A 14,842-nucleotide genomic window follows, 5' to 3' on the forward strand; every position below is an offset into this window, starting at 1 on the left:
TGCCCCTGCAGCAAGTCATTGGTGTAATAACGTGTCCATTAACTGCATGTGGGAATTAACCTAGCTAGTAGAATTGGTCATATTACACACTTGCATGTATGTAATCAGGCGCCCGCTACTAATTACAATATAGTGACAGAAATGTATTTTATTAGACCAACAGAGAATGTACAACGCAAGAAGAATGCAGCAACTATCCCAGCGTGGGTCACTTCTTCAGATGTAAATATCCAATATTATTGTGCAGACAGTATTCAGTGCTGGTCATTCAGCCACTCAGCGCCACAGCACCCATCAGCGCCACAGCACCCCTCAGCGCCACAGCATTCCTCAATGCCACAGCACCACTCAATGCCACAGCACCCCTCAACGCCACAGCACCCCTCAATGCCACAGCACCCCTCAACGCCACAGTACCCCTCAACGCCACAGTACCCCTCAACGCCACAGCCCCCCTCAACGCCACAGCCCCCCTCAACGCCACAGCATCACTCAACGTCACAGCCTCACTCAACATCACTCAACATCACTCAACGCCACTCAACGCCACTGCACCACTGAATGCCACAGCATCACTCAGCACCACTGAATGCTACATCATCACTCAGCACCAAATCAATTCAATTAATTTATATAGCGCGCTACATACCCAGAGGGTCTCAAGGCGCTTGGAGAAGGGTGGGGAGTTACTTGTCGAATATCCAGGTTTTAATTTGCTTTCTGAATGCTAGGTGGTTCTGAGTGAGGCGAAGGTGAATGGGAAGTGAGTTCCAGGTTTTAGCCGCCAGGTAGGAGAAGGATCTTCCTCCCATGGTGGTTTTGTTGATGCGAGGTACAGCAGCAAGGGCTTGGTTGGAGGAGCGTAGCTGGCGGGAGGGGGTGTAGAAGGAAAGTCGTGTGTTGAGGCATTCGGGTCCGAGTTCGTAAAGTGCTTTGTGTGCGTGGGTTAGGAGGCGGAATGTTATCCTCTTATTGACGGGGAGCCAGTGGAGGTTTTTCAGGTGGCCAGAAATGTGGTCTTTGCGCAGGATGTCTAGTATGAGTCTGGCTGAAGCGTTCTGAATGCGTTGGAGTTTTTTCTGAAGTTTCGCGGTGGTGCCGGCGTATAGGGTGTTTCCGTAGTCCAGGCGGCTTGTAACCAGTGCGTGGGTGACCGTTTTTCTAGTTTCGGTGGGGATCCAGCGAAATGTTTTTTTGAGCATGCGAAGAATGTTGAAGCAAGATGATGAAACAGCGTTGACTTGTCTGGTCATCGAGAGTGAGGAGTCTAGAATGACGCCCAGGTTCCGTGCGTGGTCTGTCGGGATGGGTGCTTTTCCAAGGGACTCTGGCCACCAAGAGTCGTCCCAGGCGGAGGGGGAGGTACCTAAGATAAGGACTTCTGTTTTGTCGGAATTCAGTTTCAGACGGCTGTGCTTCATCCACTCGGCTACTTCTTTCATTCCTTCATGTAGGTTGGTTTTGGCGGTGTTAGGGTCTTTGGTGAGTGAGAGGATCAGTTGAGTGTCATCAGCGTAGGAGATGGTGTTGAGGTTGTGTTGGCGTGCGATGGTTGCGAGGGGGCTCAGGTATACGTTGAAGAGGGTGGGGCTGAGTGAAGAACCTTGTGGTACGCCGCAAATGACTTCAGTGGCCTCTGACTTGAATGGTGGGAGGCGGACTCTCTGGGTTCTTCCGGCAAGGAACGAGGTGATCCATTCCAGTGCTTTTCCTTGGATTCCGATGTTTCTGAGGCGTTGTAACAGGGTGCTATGACAGACTGTGTCGAAGGCTGCGGAGAGGTCGAGGAGGATGAGGGCGACTGTGTCTCCATTGTCCAGTAGAGTTCGAATGTCGTCTGTTGCTGCGATGAGTGCGGTCTCAGTGCACTGAAGGCCACAGCATCACTCAGCACCACTGAAGGCCACAGCATCACTCCGCACCACTGAAGGTCACAACATCACTCTGTGCAACCATTCAACAACAACTGGTTCTAATATGTTCTCTCAATGTTTCAAGCTTTATTAAAAATGTCACAAAAAGATGTTAATATTTCACTTCTGTTCTTGGATTTTAATCACAATATAATACACTGAACATAATCTTCCCAAAAATTATTTATAAAAGTTTAAGTTATTGCCATTATAAATTACAATAGGTTTTCTTTAAGTATTAATTATTAAAAAAAGATAAAATCCATTGTTATTTGTAATATTAATACATCTAAGTCATGTAAATACAACATATATTGCATTACAAATGCTATAGGTGTCACGTTTGCGAAAGTTAAAACTATTGGCATTGTAAATGACAAAGCTATTAATATCGCTATTTTCAAAACCAACACATAAATAAAATATTTGTCATTTACAATACTAATAGCTCAAACTTTCCTAATGCGAGACCTATTGCATTGCAAATGCTTGTTATGATGGCACTTAAAAGCGAGTTAAACAACATAAGGGTATACGTTTTAATTACTAGAAAGAAACAACTTGGGGCCTTGGAGTTGTAGGGATACCGGGCTTGTTTAATTGAAGCTTTAGTCCAGCAAATGGCAATACACTAAAAACTAGATCAACTTGAAAGTGTTAGTGACATTTAAAGATGGTGTCAATGAGAATGCAGCAGATGGGCAGAAACTACTTGGCCCAACAATATCTGATGATGGGACAGTGCTGCATACCCTACTCGAAATATGGGTTTAAAGCAGTTCTTGACTAAAAGTAGTCACTGGTTTACATTTGTCACAAAGAACCATAAGTTGTAATTAGGTGTTTCCCCAGTCATGAGAAATGCGGACTCTTATTAATCTGCAAGAAATACATTTGGAATTAGTAATTTTATGTGACAAAATGAACTTCCGCCTATGCACACTGTTTCAGTGTTCTGTTTTTTTTTCTTTTTAAAACTTCTGGGTTGCTATACGTTTTGCCATGAGAAATTCTTATTCTTTGTAATCTAGGCTTACACTTGTATGCACAAAGGTTAAGTACAAGGTCAAGGTCTCCATCCGATTTGGATGGAAACGTAGAACAATTCAAATATGCTTTCCAATGAACATTCTCATAAGCACCAGGGCGAGGAGGAGCATGCAATGCAAAATCTTCACTGGGGAGTAACACATCATTAACTTGCCAAGAAAGAAAACATCATCTAGGCCTTCGACCAAAGGGAGGACGTGGCACAATTTGTGTAATTGGGAAATATGCCTGAATGTAATATGTTATGGTGAGCATCGGCCTTGAACTTACCAAGACAGAAGTCCACAATATGGGCAAAGAAGTGGCTCTCTGTAGGGAAGAGGGGCGAGAAGTCGAAGAACTTCTGGGCAAATTCCTCCTGTTTTCGGCAGGATAACTATACCCACATTGGACTATCTCTCCTTGATGGAAACTAAATATTACCACGCTAAAATTTGTAGGTATTATTATTTGTTTGAGGTCAGGTCGCTGCACCGGTAGTTCTCGTTTTTCACAACTATATATGTCATAACATCTGAAAAATGTGAATAAAGAAAAAAAACGTTTTAACCAATTTTCACCTGTCCTAATGTTTTTTGTCATATTCGCTCTAATGGCTCATTTTAGTCATCCAGCCTTAGTAACATGTATTCAAGTTAAAGAAGCAGTCTAAAGGGATGTTTGCTGACCAAATGCCATCGGTTTAGAGACTATATAGTTTATAGTGCGTGGGCTACAAGACGTAGCCAATCGTAACTCCAAAAAGATATTTTGGAGGGAAAGTCTCAACTACCCACTACCCTCATGCTTTTTTACTCACAAATGTGTAATATCAATTTCCTTCATTAATAAGCTTCCTCCTTCTACGGTTAGCATATTTCTAAAAATGAATTAAAGGTCATTATGTGTAAATTAGAAAGCCAGTCAATCTGCACAGTTGGGGGAGCATCGACTTACCTTAAATCACTAGTTAACAGTGCACCACATTTAAAGATCTCCATCGGCTTAGCAAGGATAGTTTTGCCAATACAGCTCTGTTGGACTTGGCCCTTCTGGCAGGTTCACCCCTAAACTTTTTGCTTATGAATGTGAATTGGTGGTAGTGATTTTTGGTTTCTGCGCACTTTACCACTGTGTCCCAGGGTAAAGTGCGTGCGTGTAGTGAGGTTGGCCTGTCCTCCCATAGGAATGCATGGGGAATGTATGTGTCCATGTTAGTTCCTGATGCGTGGGGAGTGCAAGCTCGAGTTTGGTATGTGCAGACTCGTGTGGTTAAATGCTGCGCGATGATGTGTGCGGCGTGAATGTGTCTAGTGTGGAAGTGCCACATCTAGAAGTTGGTGTACCTGTGCAATGAAGGTGCTGGCTTGTGATTGGCTGGAGCTGTCTGGTGTGCCAGGCTCCAGGAGTCAGGATGAGTCTGCCCCAGTGGCCAGTGGTGAATGGGAGATCTGCATGTGTGATGGCTGGGGAGGAGTGTACCTGGGACATGAATAGGGCTGGGCTTTCCCCACACAATGCTGGCTCCGCCCCCTGTGGTGCGACTGATGACCCTAACCTGACTAGGGAATAGGAAGGGTGGCCGAGCACATCACAGTGCTCCAAAAACCAGATGCGACTGTTTTTTTCCCCACCCTGCACACAGACAAAGGATTTGCCTGTATAAAAAGGGGCTGTGTCCCCAGAAATGTTGTTCTCTTGCTGATATTACTTGGGAGGGGGCCTGCTGCTGCGCGCCAGGAGGACCCCCACTGGGGATTGCCTCCCTGCCTAGGAGGACCCTGTGAGCTGGCCCCTGGGCCCAGCCTTGCCCCCACCTCCTGAAGGACTGGTTCTGGACTTTGCCCTGTGGTGCTGTGGAGCCCTCCTTAGGGATTCCCCGGCATGGGGATCTCCTGCCTGCCGACATCGGCGCGGGTGCCCACCCCGCTCCTTGCCGTGTTCCTCTTGGTTTTGTTGCCTCTTCACGGGAGCCCACCTCGTGTTATTTATTTGGGAGGGTATCTCCCCCGTGTTTCTGCAAATCTAAAAACGGGTGCCCCCATCGTATTGCCGCCAAATCGCCGCTGAGGAACCCCCCTGGGCCACCGCACTGTCTGCGGTGACCCGGAAACAGAAGCCGCGATCCCGGAAGTCAGGCCGCGAAGAGCCTAATGTGGGGCGGGACTTTCGTTGTCTAGAGGGAAGCCCCGCGCCCACAGAAGCCGGCCCGGAAGAAAGAGGATGGCGGGAGCCCACCCCGCCTCCAAAGGACCCAGCGTGTTGCCGGCTCCGCACCGGAGAAAAAGGAAAAGTCCGGCCGCGAGAGCAGCGAGGCTCCCCGAGTGAAGGGAGAGCCCCGCAGCCGGAGAAAAGAGTCGCAGCAGAGTAGCAGGAGGAGCCCCCCCCCTCGCCACAGGACCGGGTGAGTGGGGGCCCGCTGTGTCTATTTGAGAAGAGGGGGAGGCGTCGGGGCATTTGCCGGTGTACGCCCCCCCACAGTGTGGTCTTCATTTTTAGGGCTCTGCATGTTCGTCTTTGAGTCTAAAGGGCTCCGGGGGCATTCTTTTCTTCCGGGTCCCCCGAGAGGGATTCCAACGATACCGGGGCATATTTAGGGTGGTAGAGTGCCCCGGCTGGCAGCAGGCCGCTCCCCCACCCTGGGCATATTTGTTTACGAGCCCTGAGAGGCTCGTGAGTGGCGCAAATTGATCTCGAGCCTGCGAGGCTCAGACGGGGCATATTTAGGGTGGTAGAGCGGCCCCGGCTGGCAGCGGGTCGCTCCCCCACAGCAGGCACACAGTTGGCCTGGGGACAGTCACAGGTTGTGGCCTAGGTGCTTTATGCGCAATTATGCTTTTCCTGCACCTCTGAATGTGTTTTATACATCATGTGTAATGTTTTCATGCCCATACCCCTAAATGTAGGTGATGCTTAGGTGGTTGTTCTTCCTAGTACAGGTGTTGCTAGTGAGGTCCTGGTTCCCTGCGTAATATTTTCCTAAGGTGGTTAGGGTTGTGTAGGTGGTACCTACCTGTTACCAGTGATTACTGGTTTTGTGCTCTATTTTCTATTTGGTTCTGCAATTGTTCTATGTGCTAAGGGTTATCCCTACAAAGTGCTAATTCTACCAAGTGTTAGTTCTACAAGTGTTTATTCCTGACAGTGGCGCCCGTGGCCCTGTCCCATGTACCTAACCCCCTGTAAATTTTGCCCGTGCCTATGGCACATTGTAAAGTGTGTATTTATTATCTAATGTGTTTTGTACAATACATAGGCTAATTTTTATATATAACCTTGTGTGGAGTTTCTTTTGGGGTGGGCCTTGGGTGTTGTTGCTGGGTGCACGCGCAAACGCTTTACACCTTGCTTCCGAATAAGGCCTGACTGCTCGTGCCAAGCTACCAAGGGGGTGAGCAGGGGGTATACTGGCGAGTGACTTCCTTGCCCGGACGTAGAATGGTGGTTTCTGCCTGACTTTGGCGCAAGCCTTAGCCAACCAGAAATCGCATTTCCAACAAGCTCCTACAAGCTACCTGTTATCCACTATTCTCTCCTATTCAGAGTCCGTAAAAGTTCTGCTGCTACCAAACGACCTAAACTTCAAATTAACTCAACTATTCTTTAGTTGTTACCTCTGGCACCTGGTATGCTGGAAGGTGAACCACAATTTGGTTTAGTCTTTCAGATTTCTGGTTATCTTATCAGCTGCTTTAATTTTTACTTCTAATCTAGCTCTATTTCTTGGTAATAAAATCACTCTATCTGTTCACTTCAAATTGTTATTGAAGCATTTGTAGGGGTCATATGGGGCCAGACATTTTTAAAGTATTTCAATATTTATAACAATTTAAACGTAAACGTGTTGGTCACAGTCTTAATTCTTCCTTTTCTCTTTGTATTTTTTAAAAAGATTGCGTCTTCACATTTTCCTATTTATGAGTGGCTGAAAAATGCTGGCTCAAGTATAGCCATGGTTAATGTTTTTGATGCCTTACTGTGTGTGTGAGAGTGAGTCCAGATACATGTCCCATTTTTGCTCTGCACTTAAGTTTCACATCACGCACTGACGTAATGGCTACAAGGTCCTACTGCATCTTAAGTAGCACAAGTCTTTATTTGCTGTACTTCAACAGAATTATGAACATGTCTGCCATTGACGCAGATGTTGTTTGTCCTTATCTTTCCAAGAACCTGTGAAAGTGTCAAGTCACTCAAACAGACATCAACAAGATCCCTGATGTGGCATTACTCTGGGACAATTGCCTTGTTATCTCTATTTCAAGGGCAAACAAGGACAATAGCCAAAACACTACATTCTTAAATTTATAAGAACGCACCCTGGACTAGGCATCTTGGTACTCATTGGCTACACCAGACATTTCTAAGAGGATGTTGGAAATTCCATCTTAGATGAGATATATAAAAGAACTGCCACCTGATCACTTGTCAGGAGAGGTTCTTCGCCCCAGATTATCGCGCAAGGCACTGCCAGAGAAGATCTCGACTGCCCCTTTCTACTGTAGGCTGATATTGAGCCTGCGTCCAGGTGGAGCTGTTGCTGATGCAATGCTTATGCCTTTCACAGGCAACATGGCCTCCCTGATGCCTGATAATTAAAGAGTTTGGCTGTAAACAGATATGCAGCGCCCTAATAAACTCTAGACTCAAGTTATGCTACTCTATGCTCTCCTAGAGTAACAAGCATAAGTATATCTCAGGGTGATATGTTTTAGATTACATTTTAACCGTGGTAGAAATGCAACACGCAATTGTAATTGAATTTATATAGTGTTTGCTACCCCTGATAAGGTGTCGTAGTGCTTTAAGATGAGTAGCATGCTACCTTAGAACCCAAACAGGATCAGTGGAAATTAGTATAGGGAAACATCAAATGAATTTGAGTGGTGAACATGTGGGATTAGTTGGAGTGAAAAGGATAGGGAGGGATAGAAGAGGGGAGGGTCTTTTGTACTATTTTAATCGTATCCTGTGTGATTGTTTTGGATGTGCTAAGCAAGAGGGTGCACCTGTTGAAATAAGGAAAATGCTACTTACCAGTATGCATGTGTTTGTGGCATGTAGAGCTTCAGCATGACACACTTGGCATTAGATCGCCGTCTGGTGTTGGGCTCGGATGCTTGCAGGTTGTTGTCTGGGAAGAAGTCTTTGTAGTCACGAGATAGGGGACTCCTCCCATGGACGATAGTGCGCATGGGCATTGACTCCATCCTTTGATTGTTTTTCGCCATAATGGGAAATTATGGAGTTAGTAGAAAGAGAAAAGATGTCCATGTGTGTATATCTAACTAAGATAGAACTGAAACATATACAGGCCCCGGGGAGGCGGGGGAGAATCTGCAGCTCTACATGCCAAGAACAGATGCATACTGGTAAGTAGCATTTTCTGTTTGAGGCATAGGAGCTGCAAATCTCACACTTAGCATAGACTATACAGCAGTATCTCCCCTAGCAGTGGTCACCTGTATTGGTTGCAGTAGTTTGAAAGAGTTTTAAGAACAGCTTGGCCTACAGCAGATTGCTGCTTGGCTTGCATGTCAACACAATAGCGTTTAGTGAAGGTGTGTGTTGTAGATCATGTTGCTGCTCTACAGAGGTCTTCTAGGGAACTGTTCCCTAAGGAAGCCAGAGGTTCCTAGTTTGCGTGTGGAGTGCGCTCTAGGAGGAATTGTTAATGTGTGCTTCGCTTTTTCGTAGCATATTTGGATATATTTAACGATCCACCTTGCAATCCCTGCTTTAGAGATGGGATTCCCTTTATGCGGTGGGGAGTAAGCTACGAACAATTGTTTTATTTTGCGAAAGGATTTGGTTTTGTGAATGTAACAAAGTAGGGCTCTTTTAACATCTAGGGTGTGTAGAGCTCTCTCTGCTACGGAGTCTGTGTTTTGAAAAAACACTGGTGTTGGACAGGCCACATGAAGGGCCACTCTCCCCCGGCCCGACCAGGCCCGAGCCCGGTCACGCAGGTACCCCACACCACCATTACACGTCCTCCGTCCCCTCCGGGACCCCTACCCTCGAACATGTCGACCTCGTGGGCCTGATCCACTGCCGGCCTGCGCGCCCATCCTGGGCGCCATCTTGGACACTCCACCACGAGGCCGCCTGGCCCCAGATCGACCTCAACCCTGGGCCTGGCCAGGTCTCAGACATCCCGGCACCACCATCCACCCAGGAGGTGAGCGGGCTACTTGGCAAGTCACTGGGGGAAAGAGGTGTCGATGGCTCTCCCCCGCCAGGTGCCGCTCGCCCATCGCCTCCCCGGGCGCTGGCTCCACCCCCCTGCTGGGTGTCTGAACTCCCTCATCCCGGACCTCCCGACCTCCAAGTGCGAGGGTCCGGACATCAAAGAACACCAGCCCTATAACTGGGGCAGCTCCAGAGCAGGAAGGCAGTTGTATCTTGGAGTCGAGAGACGCAGAGAAGAACTCATCCTTGACGGACTACTGGCGCTGCCATAGCTCTGTCTCGTGCACCATCGTCTTGCCTGCTGGCGCTGCCGCAACCTTCGTAACCTTCATATCCTTCATCGTCGTCGGGACCTGCTGGCGTGGCCGCGGACCGTTTGCATTCACCATCTTCATCGGGACCTGCTGGCTCCGCCGCGGACCGTCGTTTCCTTCGTCCATCTCGGGACCTGCTGGCTCCGCCGCGGCCCGATCATCTAGAACGCCGAGCTCGAGGATTGAGAGCTAGTTTCATCTTTTGGTAACAAGACTGTCCCGCTACCCTTTTCCCAAGCTAGAGACCAGAACCGAGGGGACCCCTGAGTCCAGACCTCCTTGTACCATTCCATCGTAAACTTAAAGAATTGCCTATAAAGTCTCGTTGAACTTTACCCTTGTGTGGTGTCCGTCTGTGGGGGGGAAGTTACTTGTCTGTACGATCGCTGGAGACGGCTCTCCCCGGAGACCTCTCCCCTTATCCTCGGCCGACCCTCCCGGTCCGTCTAACATTGGTGGCCAGCGGCGCGATCCGAATCACCGCATAACCGTACAGAGAGTAGCTCACCCCACGGCGAATCACGATGACAACTAGAGAAAGCGGATCAACGGAGAAATTCCAGATGGAGAAATTGGACGAGTACAGCCATCGTGAACTAAAGCAGTTCTGCATCGAACTAGGTATCGCTACCACCGGACTAAGTACCAAAGACGATTTTAAGCAGGCCCTAGAATCTTGGGCAGAAACCGGGGCTGCCGGAACCTCGGATCAAAGCATCGCAGCAAAAACCACCACGGCCCCTGAGGAGCGAAGAACGGGTCTCTCGCAAGACGAGATCCAGGAACGAGAGAAAACCCGACTACACGAGCTGGAAATGGCCCGGCTCAAAATGGACATTGAACTTAAATTGGCCGAACAAAAAATCAACTTAGAGCACCTGCGTCTCCGAGAAGAAAGAGAGGAGAAACAGAGACAAAGGGAGCTCGAGGAAAAGAAACTGGCATATGAGCATGAGCGGAAACTAGCTGAGATCGACCTACGCAAGCAGAATAAAGAAGTAGGGGTGTCCGAGCAACCCCACACCCCAGGGGCAACAGAGAAAAAGGTACACATCCCCAAGGATGTCGTTCGAGAGTACTTCCGAGAGGACGACATCCAGCAATGGTTTAAGGCCTATGAAATCGCTATGACTGCACACCGGATCGATAGAAGCGATTGGGGAGCCGGTCTATGGGGGAGATTCCTCAATGAGGGCCGCGACGCCCTGCTGCAACTCCCGGACCACCAGATGACCTCCTATGACCATATGAAAGCTGCACTCCTCACCCGCTATGGCCTCACACCCGAGATGTACCGTCAGAGGTTCCGAGACTGCACCCGCATCCCGGGTACAACTTGGGTGGACTATGTAAACTACTTTAGCCGAGCCTTCGAAGGCTGGATCAAAGGAAGCAAGGTCACAACCTACGAACAACTGTTCAATCTTATGGTCTGGGAGCATCTGTCGAACAATTGCTTCATTGAACTCCGCCAGCACCTCCTCGACAGCAAGTTAACGGATCCCCGGCAGCTCGCAGCCGAAGCTGACCGGTGGGAAATCACCAGAGTGGGCCGAAATGGGTCCTACGAACAAAACCGGAACAACAGTGGTCAACACCGTCCCCGAGGAGGAGGAGGAGGCCAAGGACGCGGAAGAGACAACGTTCCGGTCGCCCCCGCTACCAGCACCACCCCCCCGGCCAACCGGGGCAGCACCCCGGCGCGACCGGGATATCGAGCCAATGTTACGTGCCATCGATGCCAACGAGTCGGACACTATGCAAACGACCCAAACTTTATTCCAGTACCAGAGCCCAAGACCCCGCCAAGTAGCCGCTGCTGCTCTGGGGGAGGAACAGATCTGAGGAACAGGAGGAATATGAACAGGAACACCAAGAATGGGAGCCAGCCGCCATGGCTCTAGCCTGCTTAGGGGGGAGAGACATGGTTCCGCGGGTCCCCCTACCCGCTAACACCCAGAAGTACAGCCAATGGGTGAGCATCAATGGACGCCGGGCCGAAGCCCTTCGTGACACTGGGGCCAGTGTAACAGCCGTCCGCTGTCACCTGGTGACCCCGGAACAATATCTACCGAACATTCTCTGCCCTGTACGTTCAGCCGATAACTCGGAAAGTCTGTGTCGGATGGCCTGCGTCCCCTTCGAATGGGGAGGGGTCTCCGGCATGTTAAAGGTAACGGTCCGAGATGATGCCCCCGTAGACTGCCTCCTGGGGAATGACCTTGAAAGCTCTCCGTGGGCAACCGTAGAACGAAGAGAACACCTGGGGATGTTAGGCGTCCCGGACTGGGCGTGCGTCACCACCCGGTCCATGGCCGCCCGTGCCAACCCCCGCCCAGAGGAACCCGAATGGCCGGCGCCACCGCCTCCGGTCGCCCCAGCCGAAACCACCGACCGTGACGTCCCCCCAGAACCAGCTCAACCTCCAGACCTCGCTAACATCGACCAGTGGCCTCAAGAGGGGGGGCCCACGCAATAACAATTTCGCCAAGAACAGAAGACCTGTCCCTCCCTCGAGGGACTCCGCCAACAAGCGCTCGCCCAAAGTGCAGGGGATACCTCCGGAACGCACTGGGTCTACTGGGACAATGAACTGCTGTACAGTGAGCAAAGAATCGCGGAGCTGGGGGCTAGCCGAGTACTGGTGGTGCCCCTCCGTTTTAGAGACTTTCTGCTAAACCTGGCCCACGATGTCCCCCTGGCGGGACACCTGGGTCAAGATAAAACCTATAGTCGTCTGGTGACCCACTTCTTCTGGCCCAAAATGAGGAACGATGTACACCAGCATTGCCGATCTTGCCCCACGTGCCAAGCCAGTGGAAAGAGCGGCCGCAAACTAAAAGCCCCCCTGCAACCTTTTCCCGTGGTCACCACCCCGTTCGAGAGGGTCGGGATAGACATCGTGGGACCCCTGGACCCGCGCACCAAACAAGGCCATCGATTCATCCTGGTGCTAGTGGACCACGCCACCCGCTACCCCGAGGCTGTTCCCCTGCGAACTGTGACAGCCCCGGTAGTCGGCCGGGCTCTGTTGGGGATCTTCTCCCGTGTGGGCTTCCCCCGAGAAGTCGTCAGCGACAGAGGCACGAACTTTATTTCTAAATATATGAAGTCCCTCTGGCAACAGTGCGGGGTTACCTACCGATTCACGACCCCCTATCACCCTCAAGGAAACGGACTCGTTGAGCGGTTCAACCGCACCCTCAAAGGGATGATCGGGGGGTTGGAAGAGCCCCTCCGTCGCCAGTGGGACGTGCTGCTGCCGTGCCTCCTCTTCGCCTATCGAGAGGTTCCCCAGAAGTCCCTGGGCTTCAGCCCGTTTGAACTACTATATGGACACCCAGTGCGGGGACCGCTCAGCCTAGTCAAGGAAGGCTGGGAGATGCCCCCTCTAAAGAACCCACCAGATGTTTTCCGATACCTCCTAACCCTCCGCAACCAGACCCGGCAGTTCAGAGAGCTGGCAAAAGCCAACCTAGAGGCCAGCCAAGAGGACATGAAAAAGTGGTATGACCGGAATGCCTCCTCCATCGAATTTGAACCTGGGCAACAGGTATGGGTGATGTCCCCCACCGAACCCTGCGCCCTGCAAGACAAGTGGACAGGGCCCTTCAAAGTAGTCGAGCGCAAGGGTCCTGCCACCTATCTCATCGACATGGAATCTCCCCGGAACCCCCTCCGGGTCCTCCACGCTAACAGACTGAAACCCCACTTTGTGCGTTCAGAACTCAGCCTCCTGATGGCCACAGACAATGGGGCTGAAGAGGACTCCGAGCCCCTCCCTGACCTCCTACGGACTCAGGAGAAAGACGGCTCCGTGGATGGGGTCCGACTCTCGGAGGCCCTCACCCGAGAGCAACGCCAGGAGTGTCGAGTCCTCCTGTCACAGTTCGCCAGCCTGTTCTCCCTCGCCCCAGGTGTCACTTCCTGGTGTGTGCACGATGTGGACACAGGGGACAGCCCCCCTATCCGCCACCGGGCCTACCGCGTGCCAGATCGGGTACGGGCCTGCATCCAGGAAGAGGTAGCAAGAATGCTCACGCTCGGGGTCATCGAGCCCTCAGATAGCCCCTGGGCCAGTCCTGTAGTACTGGTCCCCAAAGCAGCCGCCCCTGGCACCACGCCGGAACTCCGGTTCTGCGTCGACTACCGGGGCTTAAATGCGGTCACCAGAACAGACGCACATCCCATCCCCCGGGCAGATGAACTAATCGACCGCATGGGAGCTGCCCGCTACCTCAGTATTTTCGACCTGACGGCGGGCTACTGGCAAATCGGCCTCACACCCCGGGCCCAAGAACGTTCTGCCTTTTCCACCCCCGATGGCCATTACCATTTCAAGGTCATGCCCTTTGGCATAAAGAATGCCCCAGCAACCTTTCAGCGGCTCGTCAATCAAGTCCTGGCGGGGCTCGAAGGGTTCAGCGCCGCCTACCTAGATGACATCGCTGTATACAGCCACCATTGGACCGAGCACCTCCACCACCTCCGAGCCGTGCTACAAGCCCTTCAGCGAGCTGGCCTCACGATCAAGGCCAGCAAATGTCAAATTGGTCAAGGGTCTGTAACCTACCTCGGACACCAGGTGGGAAGCGGCCTGGTGGCCCCTCTGCAGCTCAAAATTGCCGCCATCCAGTCCTGGCAGCCCCCCATCACCCAGACCGAGGTACGAGCCTTCCTGGGCCTCACGGGCTACTACCGAAGGTTCGTGAAAGACTATGGTACTATAGTGGGTCCCCTCACGGAACTCACGTCAAAAAATCAACCCAAGAAAGTCAACTGGACCCCAGAGTGTCAAACAGCATTCGAACAATTGAAAGCCGCCATGTGTTCCGCCCCTGTGCTCCAGGCCCCCGACTACAGCCGGGAGTTCGTCGTCCAGACGGATGCCTCCGACCATGGCATCGGGGCAGTCCTGTCTCAAGTGAACACCGAAGGCCTTGATCAGCCAGTGGCCTTCATCAGCAGGCGACTCCTACCACGAGAACAACGCTGGAGCACCATTGAGAGGGAGGCCTTCGCCGTGGTATGGGCCCTCAAGAAACTCCGGCCCTACCTCTTTGGCACACACTTTCGGGTGCAGACCGACCACCGACCCCTGCAGTGGCTGATGCAGATGCGGGGAGAAAACCCGAAGTTACTACGTTGGTCCATCTCCCTCCAAGGGATGGACTTCACAGTTGAACATCGGCCTGGGCCAGATCACGCCAACGCGGATGGCCTGTCCCGGTTCTTCCGCCTCGACGAGGAGAGTCCCCAAGAGGATGGGTAACTCTCCCCGCCTTCAGCTGGGGGGGGACGCATGTTGGACAGGCCACATGAAGGGCCACTCTCCCCCGGCCCGACCAGGCCCGAGCCCGGTCACGCAGGTACCCCACACCACCATTACACGTC

General features: G+C 51.4%; 1 protein-coding gene across 6 annotated transcripts in view; it reads right to left on the reverse strand.

Moving 5' to 3' along the window:
• The window catches only part of CUEDC1 (CUE domain containing 1), a 673,926-nt gene that overhangs the window by 323,226 nt on the left and 335,858 nt on the right, over positions 1–14,842 (reverse strand). The gene's annotated exons all lie outside the window — the stretch shown is intronic.

This window comes from Lissotriton vulgaris, chromosome 2_1, assembly GCF_964263255.1.
Source record: "Lissotriton vulgaris chromosome 2_1, aLisVul1.2, whole genome shotgun sequence".
Taxonomy (NCBI): domain Eukaryota; kingdom Metazoa; phylum Chordata; class Amphibia; order Caudata; family Salamandridae; genus Lissotriton; species Lissotriton vulgaris.